Below are 26,646 nucleotides of genomic sequence, written 5' to 3'. Positions count from 1 at the left end.
TAGAAGGAGGCTCTTTGAGTGTCTAGGGTCTGTCATTTCAGGAGATGTTCTTTTAATGGTGTCTCTCAGTTTCTCTTGTATGCCTCTGATTAATTTATTTCCCTACTCAGCGATATTTTGGACTTTCCACTATGTGTGCTTTGGGTTGTTTCTTGAGGTAGCCCTGAAAAGGAAAACAGACAGACAAACACACAGAGATCACAAGCACACAAATGTACTGACAGAACAAGTAAAGAAGCAAACCAAAAGGGGAAAGAAAAAAAAAGGAACAGGAAAGAAAAGACAGGGGGGGAAAAAAGAAAAAAAAAAAAGAAGAAAAAGCAGGGGGGTGGGGAGTGCGACATTCAAAGGTAAAGGACAGTCTGAGAGCTTAGGGGGGGATAAGGATGAGATAAAGGAAAAACTATCTGGATGGTAAGAGTTGATCTAAGCACAGCAGTGCCTAAATATTGGTCTTTCCCAGACTCCAGGGGGAAAGGGAGAAAAGAAGGAAATAGCAAAATAGTAAAGAGAAGACAGGGGAAAAAATTAAAAAGTAAAAATATTAAGAAAGAAACCAATTAAAGGTAATAAGCAAAAGCACAGCAGCTTTCCAGAGCAGATGGGCGTGGCTTGGTGTATGTAGTCGGGTCTCAGGGGCTGCTCTTTGAGGCCCTGCCTTAGTGGATGCAGGGAGAAGAATGGTGGCCGCTGCCCCAAACCCCCCTTAGACCATGTGTTGCCAGCCACTTTCTTGAGTGCAACCTCCTAGTGCCTCAGGCGGGTCTAATTGTTTCTGTTTTTTAAGTACTGCCCAGTTTCTAAATCTTTGCCCACTCACTCAATATTGCCACCACACTTAAAATCTCCTGCAGGCGGGTGGCTTTCTGGTCAGGATTGAATAGGGGGATTGTGAAGTCAGTTTTTCTCCCCTGGCTCCCCCTGAAGTCGGTGAACTGCCGGGCCCAAGGGAGAGCAAGCCTGCTGAGGGGAAGGATTTCTCTCTCTGAGCTCCACGGCTCTCAGTCCCGGGCGAGGTCTCCCCTCTCTAGAGATTATGCCATGAATGATTCAGTCTCTACTTCTCTTCCCCTGGTCTCTCTGTTGCCTTGCCCGGCGGTGCCATGGGTGGCTGCGATGGTCTGTCCACTTCTGGGTACCCGGCTGCCCCTCTCGCAGGGCTCCCTGCAGATCCATGCGCCTCTGGTCTCAAGGCCTCCCCGCACGTTCGACTCCCCATTGATCTGTCTGCCTCTTGCCTCACGGCCACCCCACCCTCGCGGCTGTCCATGGAGCTGAGCACCTATTGACACATGGGCTTTTGCAGGCCCAAGGCCAAGCCTCTGGGCGCTTTGTCTCCAGGCCTGGTGCTCCCTCCCCTAAAGTCTCCGGTCCCAGCTCGCACTCACTCACTCAGGCAACCATGAGACTGCTGTGGATAAGGGGTTTGTGCATACATACCTCTGTTCTTGGGGATCAGAAAGCTGTGGCTTTTTAATTCTTCTCAGTTTGATAATTGTGGGTGGACAGATGTAATGGGGCTCCTTACTTCTCCGCCATCTTGCCACTCACCCAATCCAGTTTGTTGCATTATTGATGATGCTTTTATTACTTGGTTAAAGTGGCGTCTGCTACATTTTTCCATTACAAATGTTTATGATAATTAATAAGGAATTTGAGTAGTATTACTTTGAAAGTTGAGTATGTATTTCAATATATCACCTACTAGTTTTTGTATCCAGGTATTATTATCTGAAGCAATCTTACACTGACAATTATACAATAATAATTTTACATCTATCAGCTGTGTATTTTAGAAAAGAAGAGCTTTTCCTCCTACTTACCATTTTCTTTAGTATTAATGTAGATTCATGGATTTACTTTTTATTCAATATGATAAAATACATCATTATTCTTTTTAGTGCTCAAATTGCCCCAGTTGAGGCCCCTCAAACCAATTTTGTGTCGTTATGACTTGATCCTATCAATTTGAGTATTTCTTTGCACAGGCTTATTCTACTCAAGATCTAGATTCAGTGACTCAGTTCTTTCTCAGAAAACTTGTGGGCTTTTGTTTGTTTTGTTTTAGTAAATCTGGGCACTAGTCATTGCATCAATGGCCCTATTTATGGAATCTATCTATCTATCTATCTATCTATCTATCTAAATTTTTAAATTATGTGTTCATAATGATTTGTCATACCCAATACTCCTAGGTTCTTTGGCATCTTCTCTTATTCCATATTTACTTCTCCTTTTTCTCGAAGTGAGAATCGGATATATTTATTATGTGCTCTATCTTACACTATCAACAACAAATGTACTAAGTGAAAATCAAGATTTGTTTGCAGATTTCTAGTCCTTAAACTACCTCCCCCCCAAAATGATCAGAGTATTGTATTCAGAAGTTTCTTGAATTATTTCTTAGTAGTTTGATACACAAAATTTATTTTTTTCTGTCTATAGGAATTTTAGGGCTTGATTCTTCCATCTTCATGAGTTTAATTTTGCTTTTGAGTTTGTAAGATATTTTGATGCTTCAAATATCCAAACTACATAAAAAGATATACCTGGAGATGTTTTACTCAAGTTCCTATCCCTCCAACCCCATTCCTAAACACTCCCTATAAGAAGCCATGTTTATATTTTAGATGACCTTTTCTAACACTTTTTAAATGAAAATTCTATTTTCAATGAAAAACTCCCATACACCTTGTTCATATCTTTATGTATATATGTAATATATATTATTATTGTCCTCTCTTCTTTATATTTACTGAGTTTATTTTGTTTGGTATTTAGGGAATGTAAATTATTATAGAAAAAATTTACACTAATACTTTATATAATCTCGGTCTCCTTTATTTAGATTTTGACTATTTTATTTAATAGTAATTCAATAATCTTTGAATTCTACCTATTGCCTTTGCAACAGTGAGGATATTCTAGTCCCCATTACTTCTACATTCTCTTATTTTTAAAGTGGTGTAAGTTCTACTTAGTAAAACATAATTTTTACATACTATTCTCACAGCAATTTGTTTTAGGGTTAAGGGCTATAGTAAATACATTCAAAGCATCTAACCAGTCCTTTTACTGTTTGATGAAAGTCGTCTTTCAGTAAATTCCTCAGGAAGAGTTTGGGCATATACAGTATTTCCTGAGCTTTGTTTATATTTTAAACTGTTTTCCTGTATCCTTGATATGCAAAGGATGGCTTAATTTGCTTAAGACATTTGGTTTACATATTCACTTTGATCTTTATGTATATGATGTTCCACTGTTTCTTCTGTTGCTTTTAAGAAATCTGATGGGAACTAGATTTTTCTACCCTTTATAAGAAACTCTGTCTTTTAACACAGAGCTATATTTTTAAAAAATTCTAACTTTTAGTAGCTTTACTAGGATATGATTTGGAGGTGATCATTTGGGGTGATTTTCCAAGTTCACAATGAGGCCCTTTTCAACATATAGATTCAGATCTTTTATTTCCATAAATGTTTTTAGCATGTAGTTATAAAGCTAGGTAGAACCAGCATAAATTCATCATAAGAGTGTAAGTGATACATTCAAGATCAGGCTTGAGCAAATCTAACCATCACAAGTAAGCTGAAATAACAGTTGTCTCTCACCTCAATGTTATTTACTATTGTTGCACTGTTGCTTCTCCCTTCACTCATACCTTTGACCCAATGAAATATTTCTTATGACAAGCTGACAAAGAAGAAAAAAAAATTTGAAATTGTTTTTTACAATGGGTTAACGTATGTTTTTGGAATGACCAGAAAATTAAAAACAAAACAAACTAAACAAACAAACACAAAACAACAGTAGTATGGGGTAGTGGAAAACTCTCAACAGGTAGAGCTTTAGATGATATGTCATCTGTTTTTTGTGGAGAGAGAAGATGGATACACATGGACTTATGATAAATAGCAGGTAACTTAGTTAATTGGCCAGGGGTTATAAATAAAATTGTCCTACATGGTGAGAGACTGGGAGTATTCCTTCAAGGTTGGGACTAAAACAAAGATTTTCACTCTCATTATTTCTGTTCAATATTATCCTGGAGATCCTAGCCAGTGAAATTAAAATCACAAAGAGATGCTCTGTCATGCCCACTAAAATGACTATAATCACAAATGCTGGCAATTTCTTTATTTTTAATATTTATGGGGGGGGGGAGTGCAAGTGGGGGAGGGGCAGGAAGAGGGAGACAAGATCTGAAGCAGGCTCCATGTGACAGGCTGACAGCAGCAAGCCCGATGTGGAGTTTGAACACACAAACCATAAGACCTGAGCCAAAGTTGGACACTCAACCAACTGAACCACCCAGGTGCCCCACAAACACTGGTTATTTAAATTGTTTCCATTATGTGGAGAAATTTCTGGTAGATGTATAAAATGGTGCAGCCACTTTAGAAAGCAGTTTGAAAATTTCTTGAAAAGTTAAATACTGCATACCATATAACCTGGCAATTCTGCTAAGTTTCCATCCACAAGAAATGAAAATATAATAGTTATATAGCATTATTTATAATTAAAGAAGGATTGAAAACAATTCAAATTTCAACCAGCTTGTAATCTGTACAATAGAATGCTAATCAATTAAAAAAAATCAAACTGTTGACATACACAATGTGATGAATGTCAAAAAATTGTGCTAAAGTAAAGTAGCTAGACTGAAATTGTAGAATTGTAGAATCTATTTATACATTTCTAGAAAAGGCAAAAATGTATACAAAGAAAGATGATCAGAGATTGACTAGGGCTGACAGTGAAAGAACGGATTGGTTGCAAATGAGTGTGAGAGAACTTTGTGAAGTAATGGAATTGTTTTAAAATTATATTGTGATGGGGCCGCCTGGGTGGCTCAGTCCGTTAAGCGTCTGGCTTCGGCTCAGGTCGTGATCTCACAGTTTGTGGGTTCTAGCCCACGTCGGTCTCTATGCTGACAGCTGGCTCAGAGCCTGGAGCCTGCTTCAGACTCTGTGTCTCCCTCTCTCTCTGACCCTCCCCTGTTCGTACTATCTCTCTCTGTCTCTCAAAAAAATAAACAAAAAACATTAAAATTATATTGTGGTAATGTTTGTACAACTGTATACACTTACTAAAAATGGTTTAACTGTACACTTACAATGGCTGAATTTCATCCTTTGCTCTTTTCTTTTGTTTCTTAAATTCCACATGAGTGAAATCTTATGGTATTTCTCTTTCTCTGATTTGTTTCACTTAGCATTATACTCTAGCTCCATCCATGTTGTTGCAAATGGCAACATTTTATTCTCGTTTATGATTGAAAATATTCCATTATATATATCTATATATCTATATATAGAGATACAGATATAGATATATATCTCTAATAGAGAGAGATAAATATATATCTATATATAAATATACCAAGGTATAAATATAGTTAGATGATTGATAGATAGATATCACATCTTCTTTATCTATTTGTCTATTGATGGATATTTGGGCTGCTTTGATAATTTATCTATTATAAATAATGCTGCAATAAACATGTATCCATTGAATTCATTATTCATATTGGGGAGTAAATACCCAGTAGTGGGTTTGTTGGATCATAAAGTAGTTTTAGACTTAACTTTGTGAGGAAACTCCATACTATTTTCCACAGTGGCTGCACCAGTTTGCTTTTCCACCAACAGCACAAGAGTGTTCCTTGTTCTCCACATCCTCACCAACTCTTGTTGTTTCTGACAGGTTTGAGGTGATATCTCATTGTAGTTTTGCTTTGCATTTCCCTGATGACCAGTGATGTTGAGCATCTTTTTGTGTATCTGTTGGCTGATTGTATGTCTTTGGAGGAATGTCTGTTCATGTCTTCTGCCCATTTTTTAATTGGATTATTTGTTTTTTGGGTATTGAGTTTCATAAGTTCTCTATATATTTTGTATACTAACCCTTTATCAGGTATGTCATTTGGAAATGTCTTCTCCAATTCAGTACGTTGTGTTTTGATTCTGTTGTTTCTTTCGCAGTGCAGAAGTTTTTTATTTTTATGTAGTCCCAATAGTTTATTTTTGCTGTTATTTCCCCTTGCCTCAGGGGACATACCAAGAAAAATGTTTCTATAGTCAATGTTAGAGACCTTAATGCATGTGCTCGCTTCTAGGATTTTGTGGTTTCAGGTTTCACATTTAGGCATTTAGTTCACTTTGAATTTACTTTTGTGTATGGCATATGAAAGTGGTTTACTTTCCTTCTTTTGCATGTGCCTGACCAGTTTACCCAACTTCATTTGTTGAAGAAACAAGAATTCCAATTCCCCATTGGATATTCTTTTCTACTTTTTGATGATTAATTGACATTTAATTGTTGGTTTATTTCTGGGTTTTCTTTTTCTGTTCCATTAGTTTATGTGTCTATTTTTTGTGTCAATACCATACTGTTTTGATGACTACAGCTTTGTAATATAACTTGAAGTCTGGAATTGTGATACTTTCAGGATTTTCTTTTTCAAAATTTCTTTGGCAATTTGTGATCTTTTAGGGCTCCATATAAGTTTTAAGATTTTTTTGTTTTAATGTGTGGAAAATGCTGTTGGTGTTTGATAGTGATGGCATTATATCTGTAGATTGCTTTGGGAAGAACACACATTTTAAAAATATTTGTTCTTCCATTCCATAAGCATAAGGTGTTTTTCTATTTCTTTGTGTCATCTTTAATTTATTACTTCTGTATTTTATAGTTTTCAAAGTACAAGTCGTTCAACAGATTTCTGCACATTGATTTTGTATCCTGTGACTTTACTGAATTCATTTATCAGTTCAAGTAGTTTCTCCTGGAGTCTTTCAGGTTTTCTCTATATAGCCTCATTTTATCCTCAAATGCATTTTATTGCTTTTTTTTGTCTGATTTCTCTCAGCAGAAATTCAAGTACTTTGTTAAATAAAAGTGGTGAGAGGAGACATCCTTATCTTGTTTCAGGCCTTAGGAGGAAGCTCACCAGTTTGGATGTCTTTTATTACTTTTTGATGTCTGATTGCTGTGGGTAGGAATTTAAGTACTATGTTAAGTAAAAGTGGTGAGAATAGACATCCTTGTATTATTTCTGACCTTAGGAGGAAGGTCTCCATTTTTCCCTGTTGAGGATGATGTTAATTGTGGGTTTTTCATTTAAGCTTTATTATGTTGAGGTGTGTTCTTTCTAAACCTACATTGTTGAGTTTTTTTTTTTTTAATGATGAATTGATGTTGGACTTTGTCAAATGTTTTTTTCTACATCTATTAAGATAATCATATGGGAGTATTAAGGAGGCCACTTGTTATGATGAGAACTGGGTGTTGAATGTAAGTGATGAATCACTGAGTTCTACTCCTAAAACCAATATGCAGTGTATGTTAACTAACTAGAATTTAAATAAAAATTTGAAAAGAAAAAAAATCATTGTTTTTTTACTTTTCTCTCTCTTTTTTTAAAAATTTAAGTTTATCTATTTATTTTTTGAGTGGGGGGGAGAAGAGTGAGAGAGAGGAAGAAAGAATCACAAGCAGGCCTTGTGCTTTCAGCACAGGGTTCCATGCGACAAACCATGTGATCATGACCTGAGCTGAAATCCAGAGTTAGACACTTAAACAAATGAGTCACCCAAGCACCCCTAACCTTTATCTTGTTAGTGTGATATATCACATTTATTGACCTGTGAATATTGACCCACTCTTGCATCCTGAGAATAAATCCTACTTGAATATGGTCAATGATTTTTAAAAAAAAATGTATAGTTGTATTCAGTTTGCCAATATTTTGTTGATGATTTTTGCATTGATACTCACCAAAAATATTGGCTGTATAGTTCTCTCTCTCTCTCCCTCTCTTTTTGCAATGTCTTTTTCTGGTTTTGGTATCAGGGTAATGCTGGTCTAATAGAATGAATTTGGAAGTTTCCTTCCTTTTCTATTTTTTGAATAGTTTTAGAATAATAGGTACTAACTCTTCTTTAAATGTTTGGTAGAATACATCTGTGAAGCCATCTGGTCTTGGATTTTGGTTCTTTAGGGGTTTTCTGATTATTGATTCAATCTACTTGCAGATAATAGATATATTTAAATGTTTTATTTCTTCCTGTGTTAGTTTTGGTAGGTTATGTCTTTCTAGGAATTTATATGTTTCTTCTAGGTTGTCCAATTTGTTGGCATATTGCTTTTCACAATATTCTCTTATAAGTGTTTGCATTTCTGTGGTGTTCACTGTTATTTCTCATCTTTTATATGTGATTTTATTTATTTCAGTCATTTATCTGTTTTTTGATGAGCCAGGCTAAAGTTTGATTAATTCTATTGATCTTTTCAAAGAGCCAGCTCCTGTTTCCATTGATCTGTTCTGTTTTTCTTAGGTTCTATACATTTATTTTTGCCCTGATCTTTTTATTTCCTCCTTCTACTGTTTTTGGGTTTTTGCCTCCTTTAAGTGTAAGATTAGGTTGTTTTCTTGAGATTTTTCTTTATTCTTGAAGTAGACCTGTATTACTATAAACTTCCCTCTTAGAACCATTTATTTCTGAATCCCAAAGATTTTGTACAGAGTTTTCATTTTCACATTCCCATGTACTTTTGGATTTCTCTGATTTCTTGGTTAACTCATTAGTTGTTCATAACATGTTATTTAACCTCCATGTATTTGTAGTCTTTCCAGTTGTCTTGTTGTTGATTTATTGTTGTTGTTAATTTCTAGTTTCATAGTGCTGTGGTCAGAAAAGATGTATGGTATGACTTTGATCTTTTTTAATTTGTCAAGATTTGTTCTGTGGCCTAATATGTGATCTCTTCTGGAGAATGTTTCATGTGCACTTGAATAAAAATGTGTATTCTGCTGTTCTAAGTTGGAATAGTATAAATGTATTTGTTAAATCCACCCAGTCAAATGTGTCATCCAAAGCCATAGTTTCCATGTTGATTTTCCATTTGGATGTTCTGTACATTGATGTAAGTGAGGCATTAAAATTCCCCTATGAGGTATGGAACTTTTGCCTATATGGAACTTGTGTCTGGTTTGTCCTGACTTTGTTCCATACACCTTTTTATTTTGCTGATTTTAATCTGTATTATTCTGTTGCAATAAACTGTATCCATGAGTAGAACAGCTTTCCTGAGTACTGTGAGTCTTTCTGGCAAATCATTGAGCTTGAGGATGGTCTAGGGAACCCCTGAAACAACTGTCTAAAACAGTTACAGTGGTTTCTGTTATCTTAAACCAAGAACTATTACCGACACAGAATTGACATCAAAAGATTTTCTAAGAAATAGAAATCTGAGACTAGCATTTGAAAATGGTTGGGTCTAATGACAGTATCTCAATAGTGTTAAATAATAGGCAGTAATCCATAGCAAATAGTGAACAAATAGTTCTTAAAATGATCTTTTATAATCAATGGGACTAAAATGAGAATTGAAAGGAAGCCTTTGATGAACCAAGTGATTGTTGGTCTATCATTAAAAAGGATACTGAAGGGTAGTGCTGCGTGTTGGCAGCAGTGGGGTGAGCAATGGAGGCCACAGCTGCCTGAGGGGCAGGTGCTCTGCTAGTGCTGCTGCAGATGCTGCATCTGCTGCAGGGCGGCCATGGGCTGTGTCCCCTCCTCCTCCCGCTGGGACCACCAGTTGCCATCTAATCGCTCTGCCAGCCACTGCACCATACAGGGATGCAGGCGTTCTTGAGATGCTTTTCCTGGTCCTGTAACCATCATTTCTTGCAGAGCTCTGCAGTGGTGAGATTGTACCTCCTAACCCTATGGGTATGGCTACCTCAGGAAACAAGCCAAAGTACACATGCTGGAGAGTCCCAAATATCACTGAGTAGGGAAATAAAATAATCAAAGACACAACACGAGAAACTGAGAGGCACCATTAAAAGGACACTTCCTGAATGGACAGGCCCTGGCCAGTCAAAGAACCTCCTTTAATAGAGTAATCCTAACAGGTACACAGTGCATAACAAGCTTTTAAAACTGACAAGAGACAGAAATCTAGTCAAAATGACAAAATGAAAGAACTCTCCTCTTAAGAAATTCCTGAAATGGGGTGCCTGGGTGGCTCAGTTGGTTAAGCGTCTGACTTCAGCTCAGGTCATGATCTCTCACTTTGTGAGTTCAAGCCCCACGTCAGGCTCTGTGCTGACACCTCTGAGCCTGGAGCCTGTTTCAGATTCTGTTTCTTCCCCCCCCCCCCATGCTCATGCTCTGTCTCTCTCTGTCTCGCAATAATAAATAAATAAATAAATAAATAAATAAGAAATTCCAGAAAGAAATCACAGCCACAGAACTGCTCAAAACAGATATAAGCAACATAACTGAAAAAGAATTTAGAACAATTATCAAAATTAATCACTGGACTTGAAAAAAGCATCTGAGAAGCTATTGATACAAGGACTAGGGAACTTCAAAATAGCTCTGATGAGTTAAAAAAAAAGTCTATAAATGAGATGCATAATAAAATGGAGGTGGCTACCGCATGGATTGAAGAGGCAGAGAGGAGAATAGGTGAATTAGAAGACACAGTTATAGAAAAAGAGAAAGCCAAGAAGAAAGAGAAAAAGGTTTGGAAGGGGTTCTTGATCAAATTATAGCCAGGAATAGCCCCAATTTGGGGAAGGATATAGACATTGAAATCCAACAGGCAAAGAGGACTCCCTTGAGACGTAACTTGAATCAACTTTTGGCACGACATATCATAGTGAAACTGACAAAATATAAAGATAAAGAGAGAATTCTGAAAGCAGCCAGGGATAAAAAGGGTCCTAACATACAAAGGGAAACCTATCAGGGTGGTTACAGACCTATCCACTGAAACATGGCAGGCCAGAAAGGAATGGAAAGAAATCTTCAATGTGATGAACAGAAAAAACATGCAGCCAAGAATCCGTTATCCAGCAAGCCTATAATTCAAAATAGAAGGAGAGATAAAGGTGTTTTCAAATAAACAAAAATTGAGAGAATTCATGACCACCAAACCAGCCCTACAAGAAATCCTATGAGGGAATCTATGAGGGAAATGTAGCAAGGAATATAAGGTACCAGACACACCAGTACAAACATGAACTCTACAGAGAACACAATGACTCTAGACTCACATTTTTCAAAAATAGCACTGAATGTAAATGGACTGAATACTCCAATCAAATGACATAGGATCACAGAATAGATTAAAAAAGCAAAATCCATCTATTTTCTGTCTACAAGAGACTCGGGTGCATTTTTATACACCTATAATAAAGCAACAGAAAGAGAAAGAAACTGATCCCATTCACAATTGCATAAAAAAACCCATAAAATACCTAGGAACAAACCTAACCATAGATGTAAAAGACCTGTATGATGAAAACTATAGAAAACTTATGAAAGAAATTGAGGAAGACACAAAGAAATGGATAAACATACCATGCTCATGGATCAGAAGAATAAACATTGTTAAAATGTCATTATTACCCAAGCAATCTACACATTCAATGCAATCCCAATCAAAAGTACACCAGAATTCATATCAAAGCTAGAACAAACTATTCTAAAATTTGTATAGAACTTGAATAGCCAAAAATAATATTGAAGAAGAAAACCAAAACGGGAGGCATCACAATCCAAGACTTTAGCCTCAACTACAAAGCTGTCATCATCAAGACAGTATGGTACTGGCACAAAACAGACACATAGATCAATGGAATGGAATAGAGAACCCAGAACTGGACCCACAAATGTATGTCCAATTAATCTGCAACAAAGCAAGAAGTATCCAGTGGGAAAAATACAGCCTCTTTAACAGTTGGTGCTGGGAGAACTGGACAGCAACATGCAGAAGAATGAAACTAGACTACTTTCTTACACCATACACAAAAATAAGCTCACAATGGATGAAGGACCTGAATGTGAGACAGGAAACTATCAAAATCCTACACAAGAATGCAGGGAAGAGCCTCCTTGACCTCAACTGCAGCAACTTCCTACTTGACACATCCCCAAAGGCAAGGGAATCAAGGGCAAAAATGAATTATAGAGAACTCACCAAGATAAAAAGCTTCTGCAATGCAAAGGAAACAATCAAGAAAACTAATAGACAAACAAAGGAATGGGAAAAGATGGTTGCAAATGACATATTAAAGGGCTAGTATCCAAAATCTATAAGGAACTCACCAAACTCCACACCCGAAAAACGAATAATCCAGTGAAGAAATGGGGAGAAGAAACGAACAGACACTTCTCCAGAGAGGACATCCAGATGGGCTACAGATACATGAAACAATGCTCAGCATCACTCATCATCAGGGAAACACAAATCAAAACCACACTGAGATACCACCTCACGCCAGTCAGAGTGGCTAAAATGAACAAATTAAGAGACTATAGATGCTGGCAAGGGTGTGGAGAGACGGGCACCCTCCTACACTGTTGGTGGCAATGTAAACTGGTGCAGCCACTCTGGAAAACAGTGTGGAGTTTCCTCAAAAATCTATCAATAGAACTCCCCTATGATGAAGCAATAACAGTGCTGGGGATTTTTCAAGGGATAGAGGAGTGTTGATCCATAGGGGCACATGAACCCCAATGTTCACAGTGGCACTTTCAACAATAGCTGAATCATGGAAAGAGCCTAAATGTCCATCAACTGATGAATGGAACAAGAAGATGTGGTTTATCTATACAATGGAATACTATGTGGCAATGAGAAAGAATGAAATCTGGCCATTTGTAGCAGAATGTATGGACCTCGAGGGTGTCATGCTAAGTGAAATAAGTCAGACAGAGAAGGAAAGATACCATATGTTGTCACTCATAAGTCTAACAGGAGAAACCTAATAGGAGACCATGGGAATGGGAAAGGGGAGGGAAGAGCTGGGGAGAGGGAGTGAGGCAAATCATGAGAGACTTTTGAATGCTGAGAACAAACTGAGTACTGAAGAAGGAGGGGGGAAGCTGAAGAGGGGTAATGGTCATGAAGCGGGGCACATGTGGGGAAGAGCACTGGGTGTTATATGGAAACCAACTTTGGGGAAGAGCCAAGATGGCGGAGAGGAAGGGAGCTCTGTAAACTTGGTCTGCCCCATCTATTGAACTGAGGACACTACTCTCATCTGCAAGAGCAGAAGGAGAAGATACAGACTCCAGAAAGAAGACAACCTCAAAGATACCTGAGTGAGTAAGTGTGAACTGGGGAGATTTGAAAATGGGCCAGTCCGAGATGGGCAGGGGAGGTGGGAGCCCTAGCCCAACATGGGGCAAGCACGTGGAGCCCCTGAGAGACAAAGGGAAGAGACAGAGAAACTGAGCATGCTCATAGTACTCTCTCTGGGAAAGAGATAAAGAATGCTTAACCGCGCTGGGAGAGAGAAACTCTCACTCCATATATAACTGCTGGGTAGCCCAAATCCCAAACCCGGTGGCACAAGGGAAAGAATAGCTTCCAGCCCTGTGCTATCCTGGCTGGGAGTCAGCAGCCCTGGTGGCGCCGGGGCGCTCACTTCAACCTCGGCTGTGGGAGTGGGAGCACGTACCTCATTTCCACGGCACATCTCACCTCCAGCATTGGCTGCATGAATCCCAAATCCCTGGTGCCAACAGGGAAAAAATAGCCCCCACCACAAAGCGATCCCTGCAGGGAATAGGTGGCAGGGGAGGCCGGGGCTCATGCTTCTGGCTGCAGGAGCTCATAGCTCATTTCCAGCAGCACCCGGTGCCTGGGGCAGCAGCAGCACGAACACCAGCCTGCTCTGATCCCAGCTGGGGGCTGGGATTCCACAGCAGTGTCTGTGAGGGTGTGCACTACACCTCCTGCTGCGCACCTTCCCCTCAGGCAGCACACCTCACCTCATGCAGGGGCAGGAGCCAAGAGACACTGATTCCTCCCCCTAAGAAGCCAGCCGCCAAAGCAAGTACATCTTATCTGTGGTAGCATAAAAGTGCACGGACTAGGTAGGACTTTGACCAAGGCGGGCCTGAAAATACAACTTGGCTCAGCTGCACCACAAGGAGATCAGACTCATTAGAGTGGCCTACAGTGCTTAGATCCAGCGTAGCTTGGTGTGCCACCATTCTACTCTCTGTAGCCACCAAGACAGAGCCTCTGAGAGCAGCCCCGAGGACCTAATACACCAAACCACGCCTATCCGCAAGGGGGAGCTGCTGCTTTTTTTTCTTCTTTTGTTCTTCCTTTTTTTGGTTTTTTTTTCTACTCATTTTTTATTATTATTACCTTTTTACTTAATTTTTTTAAAACTTTTACTCCTTATTTTCCTTTCTCCTTTCTCCCTCTTTTTTTTTTCTTCTTTACAATCCAGTATATTCTCCTGTTTCTCATCCTTATCTATCCCTCAACTGGTCATACACGTTTAGACTGTCCATTGTCCTTTGTTGCCTCTGAATCCCTTTTTATTTTATTTTATTTTATTTTATTTCATTTTATTTTATTCTCTTCTTTTCGTCTCTTTCCTCTCCATTTTCTTTACCTTTCCCCCTTTTAATTTGTTTGTTTGATTTGTCTGTGTGTTTGATTTGTCTGTGTGCTTCTGTTCCCTCTGTGTTTGTCTGTCTGTTTTCCTTCTTAGGGCTACACCAAGAAACAAGTCAAAGTGTGCATGATGGTGACTCCCAAATATTGCTGAGTAGGGAAATAAAATAATCAAAGGCGCAACAAGAAAAACTGAGAGACACCATTAAAAGAATATTTCCTGAAACTATAGGCCCTGGACAGTCAATAAGCCTCCTTTAACAGAGCAATATTAATAGGTGCACAGTGCACAACAGGCCTTGAAACCTGAAAAGAGACAGAAAACTAGCAAAAATGACAAAACAAAGGAACTCTCCCTGAAAGAACCTCCAGAAAGAAGTCACAGTCACAGAACGGCTCAAGGCATACATACCTAATCAAGAATTTAAAAAACTTGTCATAAAATTGATCGCTGGAATTGAAAAAAGCATCAGAGAAGCAACTGAGACAATGACGAGGCACTTTGAAAATACACGTGATGAGTTAAAAAAGGCTATAAATGAGGTGAATAATAAAATGGAGGGAGCCACCTCAAGAACTGACGAGACAGAGAGAAGAATAGGTGAATTAAAAGATATAGTTATAGCAAAAGAAGAAGCTGAAAAAAAGAGAGAGAAATTGATCCAGGATCAGGAAAGGAGAATTTGAGACCTGAATGATACAATCAAATGGAACAACATCTGTATCATAGGAATTCCAGAAGAAGAAGACAGAGAAAAAGGTACGGAAGGGATACTAGACCAAATTATAACTGAGAATTTCCCAAATCTACGAAAAGAAATAGACATCAAAATTGAAGAAGCACAAAGAACCCCCTTAAACATAATTTGAATCAACATTCGGCATGACGTATCATAGTGAAACTGGCAAAAGATAAAGATAAAGAGAGAATTCTGAAAGCAGCTAGGGATAAAAGGGTCCTCACATACAAAGGGAAACCAATCAGAGTGGTAACAGCCTATCTAATGAAACTTGGCAGTCCAGGAAGGAATGGCAGGAAATCTTCAATGTGTTGAAAAGAAAAAAACATGCAGCCAGGAATCCTTTATCCAGCAAGCGTGTCATTCAAAATAGAAGGAGAGATAAAAGTGTTCCCAAATTAACAAAAATTGAGGGAATTCATGACCACCAAACCAGCCCTACAGGAAATCCTAAGAGGGACTCTATGAGGGAAATGTTGCAAAGAATACAAGGTGCCAGAGACACCACTATAAACATAAATTGTATGGAGAACACAATGAATCTAAACCCACATTTTTTAAATAATAACACTGAATGTAAATTGACTGAGTGCTCCAACCAAACGACACAGGACAGGAGAATGGATAAAAAAACAAAATCCATCTATTTTCTGTCTACAAGAGACTTATTTTAGACCTGAAGATACCTTCAGGTTGAAAGTAAAGGGATGGAGAAATATCTATCATGCAACTGGAAGCCAAAAGAAAGCCAGAGCAGCTATACTTTTATCAGACAAACTTGACTTTAAAGAAATGGCAGTAACAAGAGATGAAGAAGGACATTATATAATAATTACAGGGTCTCTCCATCAGGAAGAGCTAACAATTATAAACATCTATGCACCAAATTCAGGAGCACCCAAATACATAAAACAATTAATCACAGAAAGAAACAATCTTATTGATAAGAACGTGCTAATTACAGGTGACTTTAATACTCTACTGAGAGCAATGGACAGATCAATGAGAGAGAAAATCACTAAAGAAACAATGGACCTGAATGACACATTGGAACAGATGGAATTGAACTCTGCACCCTGAAGTTAGGAAATTCATATTCTTTTCGAGTGCACATGGACATTCTCCAAAATAGATTACATACTGGGGTATAAAGCAGCCCTCCACATGGATAAACGAATAGAGATCATAGCATGCACACTTTCAGATAACAATGCTATGAAACTTGAAATGAACCCCAGGAAAAAGTCTGGAAAACCTCCAAAAATGTAGAGGTTAAAAACCACCCTACTAAAGAATGATTGGGCTAATCATGCAATTAGAGAAGAAATTAAATAATATATGGAAACAAATGAAAATGAAAATACAACATTCCAATTTTTCTGGGATGCAGCGAAGGCAGTCCTAAGAGGAAAGTATATTGCAATCCAGGCCAATTTCAACAAACTAGAAAAAGCACATATTCTAAATCTAATGGACCACCTACTGGAACTACAAGGGAAGCAGCAATAGCACCCCAAACCTAGCAGAAGAAAAGAAATAATAAAGGTCAGGGCAGAAATAAACAATATAGAATCCAAAAAACAATCAAGCAGATCAAGGAAGCCAAGAGTTGGTTCTTTGAAAAAATAAAAAATATTGATAAACCTCTAGCCAGGCTCCTCAGAAAGAAAAGAGAGAGCACCCAGATAGACAAAGTCGTGACTGAAAAAGATCCATTACAACAAATCCCTTAGAAATACAAGCAATCATCAGAGATTACCATGAAAAATTATATGCCAACAAACTGGACAACACAGAAGAAATGGACAAATTCTTAAATGCATATGCACTACCAAAATTCAAATGGTTGAGATGGAAAGCATGAATAGACTGATAACCACTGAAGAAATTGAATCCATTATCAAAAATCTCCCAACGAATAAGAGCCCAGGGTAGATGGCTTCCTAGGGGAATTCTACCAGACATTTAAAGCAGAGCTCATACCCATTCTTCTCAAACTATTCTAAGAAAGAGAAATAGAAGGAAAGCTTCCAAACTCATTCTACGAAGCCAGCATCACCTTGATACCCAAACCAGACAGGGACCCAGCCAAAAAAGAGAACTACAGACCAATATCCTTAATGAATACAGACGCAAAAATACTCAACAAGATACTAGCAAATCGAATTCAACAGCATATCAAAAGAAGTATCCATCATGATCAAGTGGGATTCATTCCTGGGTTACAGGGATGGTTCAATATCCACAAATCCATCAATGTGATCCATCACATTAACAAAAGAAAGGATAAACACCATATGACTCTGTCAACAGATGCAGAAAAAGCATTTGACAAAATACAGCACCCATTCTTAATAAAAACCCTTGAGAAAGTCGGAATAGAAGGAAATTACCTAAACATCATAAAAACAGTTAATGAAAACCCACAGACAACATCATCTCAAAGGGGAAAAACTGAGAGCTTTCCTCCTGAGATCAGGAACACGACAAGGGTGTCCACTCTCACCACTGTTGTTTAACATAGTCCTGGAAGTCCTAGCATCAGCAATCAGATAACCAAAGGAAATAAAAGGCATCAGAATTGGCAAGGAAGAAGTTAAACTTTCCCTTTTTGCAGATGACATGATACTCTACATGGAAAACCCGGCAGACTCCACCAGAAGCCTTCTAGAACTGATCAATGAATTCAGTAAAGTTGCAGGTACAAAATCAATGTACAGAAATCAGTTGTATTCCTATACACCAGAAATGAAGCAGCCGAAAGGGAAATCAAGAAACTGATCCCATTCACGATTGCACGAAAAACCACCAAATACCTAGGAGTAAACCTAACCAAGGATGTAAAAGACCTATATGATGAAAACTATAGAAAATTTGTGAGATTGAAGAAGACACCAAGAAATGGAAAAAAATTGCCTGTTCATGGATCAGAAGAATAAACATTATTAAAATATCATTTTTACCCAAAGCAATCTACACATTCAATGCAATCCCCATCAAAATTGCACTACCATTCTTATCAAAGCTAGAACAAACTATCCTCACGTAGCCAAAATAATATTCAAGAAAACAACCAAAACAGGAGGTATCACAATCCCAGACTTTAGCCTCTACTACAAAGCTGTCATCATCAAGACAGTATGGTATTGGCACAAAAACAGACACGTAGACCAATGGAATAGAATAGAGAATCCATAACTGGGCCCACAAATCTATGGCCAATTAATTTTTGACAAAGCAGGGAAGAACATCTGATGGAAAAAATACTGCCTCTTTAGCAGGTGGTGCTGGGAGAACTGGACAGCAACATGCAGAAGAATGAAACTAGACCACTTTCTTACACCATACACAAAAATAAACTCAAAATGGCTGAAGGATTTGATTGTGAGACAGGAAACCATCAAAACCCTTGAGGAGAAAGTAGGAAATAACCTCCTAGACCTCCACCACAGCAATTTCGTACTCGACACATCCCCAAAGGCAAGGGAAATGAAAGAAAAACTGAACTCCTGGGACCTCATCGAGGTAAAAAGCTTCTGCACTGCAAAGGCAACAATCAAGAAAACTAATAGGCAACCAACAGAATGGGAAAAATTAGTGGCAAATGACATATCAGATAAAGGGCTAGTATCCAAAATCTATAAGGAACTCACCACACTCCACACTCAAAAAACAATAACCCAGTGAAGAAATGGGTAGAAGACATGAATAGACACTCCTCCAAAGAGGACATCAGATGGCCTACAGACACAGGAAACAATGCTCAGCATCATTCATCATCTGGGAAACACAAATCAAAACCACACTGAGATACCACCTCCGGCTAGTCAGAGTGCTAAAATGAACAAATCAAGAGACTATAGATGCTGGCGAGGATGTGGAGCGACGGGCACCCTCCTACACTGTTGGTGGGAATGTAAACTGGTGCAGTCGCTCTGGAAAACAGTGTGGAGGTTTCTCAAAAAACTATCCATAGAACTCCCTTATGACCCAGCAATAGCACTTTTAGGGATTTATTCAAGGGATACAGAAATGCTGATGCATAGGAGTACGTGTACCCCAAAATTCATAGCTGCACTTTCAACAATAACCAAAACACGGAAAGAGCCTAAATGTCCATCACCTGATGAGTGGATCAAGAAGATTTCTTTATTCTGAATTATAATATATATATACAGTGGAGTATTACATGGCAATGAGAACGAATGAAATATGGCCATTTGTAGGAAAGTGGTTGGACCTCGAGGGTGTTATACTAAGCAAAATAAGTCAGGCAGAGAAGGATAGATACCATATGTTTGCACTCATAGGTCTAACAGGAGAACAAGAGAAACCTAATGGAGGACCAGGGGGAGGGGAAGAGGGAAAGAGAGTTGGGGAGATAGAAGGACGCAAAGCTTGAGAGACTATTGAATACTGAAAACGAACTGAGGGTTGAAGGGGAAGTAGGAGGGGGGAAAAGAGGTGGTGGTGATGGAGGAGGGCACTTGTGGGGAAGAGCAATGGGTGTTGTATGGGAACCAATTTGACAATAAACTATTAAAAAGAAAAGATATCAACTTGGTAATAAACAATTTATAGAAAAAAAGAAACCCCCCCCAAAAATCCCATTATTAGTATATTATTATTAATTTGTTTCTATATGTTTGTTATTAACTTATTAACTGTTTTATGTATGTGGGTGCTTCCATGCTGGGTGCATATACTTATAATTATTGTATCTTTTTGTTGCACTTCCTCTTTATTATTATATCGTGACCTTTTTTGTTACACTCAAAATAAAGTCTATTTCGTCTCATATAGGTGTATCACCTCTGGCTTTCTTTTGCCATCCATTTGCAAGGTCAATGTTTCTCCATTTCCTCACATTCTAGCTGCAGGTATCTTTCAGTGTAAAATGAGTCTCTTGTAGGTAGCATATAGATTGGATCTTGTTTTTTTATCCACTCTATAACCCTGTACCTTTTTATTGTAGCATTTAGACCATTAACATTCAAAGTGGTTTTGATAGATATGTATTTATTGCCATTTTATTGCTTGTTTTGTGGTTGTTTCCAAAAATTTTTTCTGATCTTTTTTTCTCTTGCTGTCTTTCATGGTTTGCTGGTTTTCTTTAGTGATATATTTGGGTTTCTTTTCCTTTATTTTTTGCATATCTATTTGTTGGGAGCTGCCAGAAGAGCTGCCAAAAGAAAGGATACGTGCCTTGACCTGCAGGATCAGCCACCCGCACAGCTGAGCTGCGTTGTCACTCCCAGCACAGCAAGAGCTGCATTATCACCTTCAGCTGAGACCTTCTTGTTTACCTCCCAAGCCTGCCTTGTTAGCCTCTCAGGCAGCGTGCTGATGCTGCAGTCCCCGCCCTTGTTTCATAGCAACTGACTCACATCAGCTGCCCGCCTTCTACCCTTTATAAGACATGCGTGGTCTCTCAATAGAGAGGATGGCTTGACCGGAAATGCTGCCTGGCCTTCACTCTCTGTGCTTCCTGCTCTACCCTACTCTCACTCCCTCCCTCAGGACCCGCGCCGACTGACCGGCCAGCCAAAACATCTATTAGTGGTTTTAGATTTGTGGTTACCATTAGTTTTGTATGTAACATCTTCTGCTTAAGCAGTCTGTATTAAGTTGATAGTCATTTAAGGTTGAGCCCATTCTATACTTTTATCCTCCCCATATTTGAGTATATGATGTCATATTTACATCCTTTTATTTTGTGAGTTCCTTGACTGAGTTTTTACAGTAACATTCTTTTTTAGTGCTTTTATGCTTCCTACATCCATACTGTCACTTTTGGTCTTCCCTGTCTACTCAAAGTGTCCCATTTAATAATACTTGCAGGGTTGGTTTAGTGGTCATGAACTCCTTTAGTTTTTGTTTTTCTGAGAAACTCTTTATATTTCTTTATTCTGAATTATAATCTGCCAGATAGAGTATTCTTGGCTGCCCATTTTTCCCATTCAACCCTTTGAATATATCATGTCACTCCCTTCTGGCTTGCAAAGTTTCTACTAAAAAATCTACTGATAGCCTTATGGTGCTTCCCTCATATGTAACTATATCCTTTTGTCTTGCTGCTTTACATTTTTTCTTTGTCACTACATTTTGCCATTTTAATTTCAATATGACTTGGTGTGGATCTGCTTTTGTTGATTTCATTGGGGTTTCTCAGTGCCTTCTGGAACTGGGTATCTTTTTCCTTCCCCAGATTCAGGAAATTTTGGGAATATTTCTTCCAATAATTTTTCTGCCCACTATTCTTTCTTCTTCTGAGGCTCTTATAATACAAATGTTATTACTTTTGATGGAGTTTCTGAGTTCCCAAAGACTATTTTCATTTTGTGTATTCTTTTCTCTCTTTTTTGTTCAGGATGATTAATTTCCATTGCTGTTCCTTCTAGGTCATTAACTTATTCCCCTGCTTATATACTTATATACTTATAATAGGCAATATAGATTTTAAAATAAAGATTGTAACAAATGAAGAAGAGCATTGTATCATAATGAAGGGGTCTATCCACCAAGAAGATGTAAAAATTGTAAACATCGATGCCTCCAATGAGATAGCACCTGGATATATAAATCAATTAGTCACAAACATAAAGAAGCTCATTGATAATAATACCATAATAGTAGGGGACTTCAAAGCCCACTTAAGCAATGGACAGATCATCTAAACAGAAAATCACCAAGGAAATAATGTTTTTGAACGCCATGCTGGTCCAGATGGACTTAACAGATATATTCAGAACATTTCATCCTAAAGCAGCAGAATACACATTCTTCTAGAGTGTACACAGAACATTCTCCAGAACAGATCACATACTGGGACACAAACCAGCCCTCAACAAGTACAAAAAAATCGAGATCATATCATGCATATTTTCAGATCACCATGATATGAAACTCAAAATCAACCACAAGAAAAATTTTGGAGAGACAAAAATACTTAGAGACTAAAGAAGATGCTACTAAAGAATGAATGGGCTAACCAAGAAGTTAAAGAGGATATTAAAAAGTACATGGAAGCTGGGGTGCCTGGGTGGCTCAGTTCCTTAAGCGTCCAACTTTGGCTCTGGTCATGATCTCACAGTTCATGGCTTTGAGCTCCGCATCAGGTTCTGCATTGGTAGCCTAGAGCCTGCTTTATTCTGTATCTGCCTCTCCCCTGCCTGTCTCCCACTCATTCTCTCTCTTTTTATCTCTCTGTCTCTCTCCCTTTATAAAAAACAAATAAACATTAAAAAAATACATGGGAGCTAATGAAAATGAAAGCACGACAGCCCCAAACCACTGGGATGCAGCAAAGGCAGTCATCTGAGGGAAGTATATAGCAATCCAGGCTTTCCTAAAGAAGAAAGAAATCTCAGATACACAACGTAACCTTATATTTTATATAGCTGGAAGAAGAACAGGAAACAAAACCCCAAACTAGCAGAAGACAAGAAATAATAAAGATTAGAGCAGAAATAAATGTTATCAAAATAATATTTTTTTTAAAAACCCAGTAGAACAGAACAATGAAACCAGGAGCTGGTTCTTTGAAAGAATTGACATAATTATAAACCCTTAGCCAGTTTGATCAAAAAGAAAAAGGAAAGGGCCCAAATAAATAAAATCAAGAATGAAAGAGGGGAGATCATGGCACCTGGGTGGCTCAGCTGTTTGAGTGTCCGACTTCAGCTCAGGACATGATCTCAGTCTGTGGATTTGAGCCCGACGTTGGGCTCTATGCTGACAGCTCAGCCTGGAGCCTGCTTCAGATTCTGTGTCTCTCTCTTTCTCTTCCCCTCTTACGCTCGCTCTCTGCCTCTGTATCTCAAAATAAAATAAAGACATAAAAAATAAGAAGAAAGAGGAGAGATCAGAACCAACACTGTGGAAATAGAAATGATAATAGCAGAATATTATGACCAATTATATGCCAATAAATTGGGCAATCTGGAAAAAAATGGAGAAATTCCTGGAAACATATAAACTACCAAAACTGAAACAAGAAGAAATAGAAAATTTTAACAGACCCACAACAGGAAAAGAAATTGAATTAGTGATCAAAACTCTCCCCCCAAACAAGAGTTCAGGGCCAGATGGCTTTCCAGGAGAATTCTACCAAACATTTAAAGAAGAGTTCTCACTTAGAGTTTTGAAGCTGCTCCAAAAAAATAGAAATGGAAGGAAAACTTCCAAACTCATTCTGTGAAGCCAGCATTACTTTGATACTAAAACCAGAAAAAGACCCCACTAAAAAGGCGAACTACAGACCAATTTCCTTGATGAACATGGATGCAAACAACCTCAACAAGATACTAGCTAACTAGATCCAACAATACATTAAAAGAATTATTCACCATGACCAAGTGGGATTTATACCTGGGATGCAGGGCTGGTTCAGTATCTGCAAAACAATATGAAACATTACATCAATAAAAGGAAGGGAAAGAACCACATGATCCTCTCACTAGATGCAGAGAAAGCATTTGACAAAATACAACACCCTTTCTAGATAAAAACCCTCAAGATAGGGATAGAAAGATCATACTTCAAGATCATAAAAGCCATATATGAAAGGTCACTGTTAATATCATCCTCATTGGTGAAAAACTGAGGGCTTTCCCCCTAAGATCAGAAAATGGCAGGGATGTCCACTCTTACCACTGTTATTTAACTTAGTATTGGAAGATTTAGTTTCAGAAATGAGACAACCAAAGGAATAAAAGGCATCCAAATCAGCCAGGAGAGGTCAAACCTTCACTCTTCACAGGCAATATGCTACTCTATAAGGAAAACCAAAAGACTACACACATAAAAAACCCTGCTAGAATTGATCCATAAATTCAGCAACATCGCAGGATATAAAATCAATGCACAGAAATCGGTTGCATTTCTATACATTAATAATGAAGCAACAGAAAGAGGAATCAAGAAATCGTTCCCATTACAAATTGCACTAAAAAAATATAAAATACCTAGAAGTAAGCCTAACCAAAGAGGTGAAAAATCTATATGCTTGAAACAAAGCTTATGAAAGAAATTGAAGAAGACACCAAAAAAAAGGAGAAATATTCCATGCACCTGGAATGGAAAAGAAAATATTGTTAAAATATTGATACTACCCAAAGCAATCTACATATTCAGTCCAATCCCCATCAAAATAATATCATTATTCTTCACAAAGTTAGACTGAACAATCCTAAAATTTGTATGGAAAAGACCCCAAATAGCCAAAGCAATCCTGAAGCTACAAGTATCACAATCCTAGCCTTCAAGCTGTATTACAAAGCTGTAATCATCAAAACAGTGTGGTACTGGCACAAAAACAGACACATAGATCAATGGAACAGAACAGAGAACCCAGAATTGGATTCACGAATGTATGGCCAACTAATCTTTGACAAAACAGGAATATCAAATGGAATTAAGAGAGTCTTTTCAGCAAATGATGTTGGGAAAACTAGACAAAAACATGCAGATAAATGAACCTGGACCACCTTCTTATACCAAACACAAAAATAAACTCAAAATGGATGAAAGACCTAAACCTAACACAGGAAGCCATCAAAACCCTTGAGGAGAGAGGAGGCAAAAACACCTTTGACCTTGGCCACAGCAAATACTCAACATGACTCTGGAGGCAAGGGTAAAAAAAGAAAAAATGAACTGTTCAGACCTCATCAAGGTAAAAAGCTTCTGCACAGTGAAGGAAACAATCAGCAAAACTAAAAGGCAACTGATGGAATGGGAGAAGATATCCGCAAATCACATATCAGTTAAAGGGTTAGTATCCAAAATTTTTAAAAACTTATCAAACTCAACTCCCCTCCAAAAACCAAATAATCCAGTGAAGAAATGGGCAAAAGACATGTACAGACACTTTTCTAAAGAAGGCATCCAGATGACTAACAGACACATGAAAAGCTGCTTAACATCACTCATCATCAGGGAAATACAGATCAAAACCAGAATGAGATACCACCTCACACCAGTCAAAATGGCTAAAGTTAACAACTCTGGCAACCTCAGATGCTGAGAAGAATGGGGAGAAAGAGGATCTCTTTTGCACGGCTGGTGGGAATGCAAACTGGTGCAGTCATTCTGGAAAATAGTATGGAGGTTCTTCAAAAATTTAAAAATAGAGCTACACTTTGACCCAGTAAATGCACTACTACATGTATATTCTAGGAATACAGGTGTGCTGTTTCGAAGGGGCACATGCACCCAATGTTTATAGTAGCACCATCAGCAATAGGCAAGGTATGGAAAGAGCTCTAATGTCCATCAACAGATGAGTGGATAAAGAAGATGTTGTGTGTGTGGAGTATTACTTGGCTATCAAAAAGTGAAATCTTGCCATTTGCAACAACGTGGATGGAAGTGGAGGGTATTATGCTAAGTGAAATTAGTCACTAGGAGAAAGACAATTATCATATGACTTCACTTGTATGAGGAATTTAAGATACAACCATATGAACATAAGGGAAGGGAAGCAAAAAGAATATAAAAACAGGGAGTGGGAAAAAACATAAGAGACTTAAATATAGAGAACAAACTGAGGGTTTCTGGAAGGGCTGTGGGTGGTGGGATAGATAAATGGGTAGGGGCATTAAGGAAGACACTTGTTGGGATGAGCACTGGGTTATACTCATTGCTCAGGGGTTGAATCACTGGAATCTACTCCTTAAAACGTTATAGCACTATATGCTAACTAACCTGGGTGTAAGTTAAAATAAGTAAATATATTAATTAACTAATTAAAAATGAAAAAATGTAATTGAATGATAAATGAAGTCAACTTAGCCCACAGAAGAATGCAAAGTCCTGTTTCAGTATTGTGAATAAATAATATTCTTCTGCATCTGGAGGAATTCCTCCATAACAACATGGATAAATGAAAGTTCTGCCATCTGCTTGATTATTTCCCTTGAAGAGGGACCAACACTACCTTCTACAGAAGTCTAGAGCATTGTGAGATACGTCTTATTAGGAAAATATTTCTTCTATTAAACTTGTTTAGAAACATTTTTTTAAGTGACTGAAAAACAAGATTTTCAACGTCATTTACCATCAAGGAAATGCAAATCAAAACCGCAGTGAAATATCACTTTACATCTGTTATAATGGGTATAAACAAAAAGACAAGTAATAACAAGTATTGTGGGGATATGGAGAAAAAGGAACACTCGCACACAGCTGGAGGGAATGTAGGTTGTTACAGCCACTGGAAAATAGTATGAAGGTACCTCAAAAAATTAAAAATAGAAGAGACCTAACGGAGAACCAGGGGGAACGGAGGAGGGAGAGAGAGTTGGGGAGAGAGAGGGATGCAGAACTTGAGAGACTATTGAATGCTGAGAATGAACTGAGGGTTGGGGGGAGGGGGGAGGGGGGAAGAGAGGTGGTGGTGATGGTGGAGGGCACTTGAGGGGAAGAGCACTGGGTGTTGTATGGAAAACAATTTGACAATAAAATA

The sequence above is a fragment of the Suricata suricatta genome, chromosome 9 (assembly GCF_006229205.1).
Source record: "Suricata suricatta isolate VVHF042 chromosome 9, meerkat_22Aug2017_6uvM2_HiC, whole genome shotgun sequence".
Taxonomy (NCBI): domain Eukaryota; kingdom Metazoa; phylum Chordata; class Mammalia; order Carnivora; family Herpestidae; genus Suricata; species Suricata suricatta.
The sequence above is the reverse complement of the archived record's forward strand: the minus strand, read 5'-3'. Positions refer to the sequence as shown.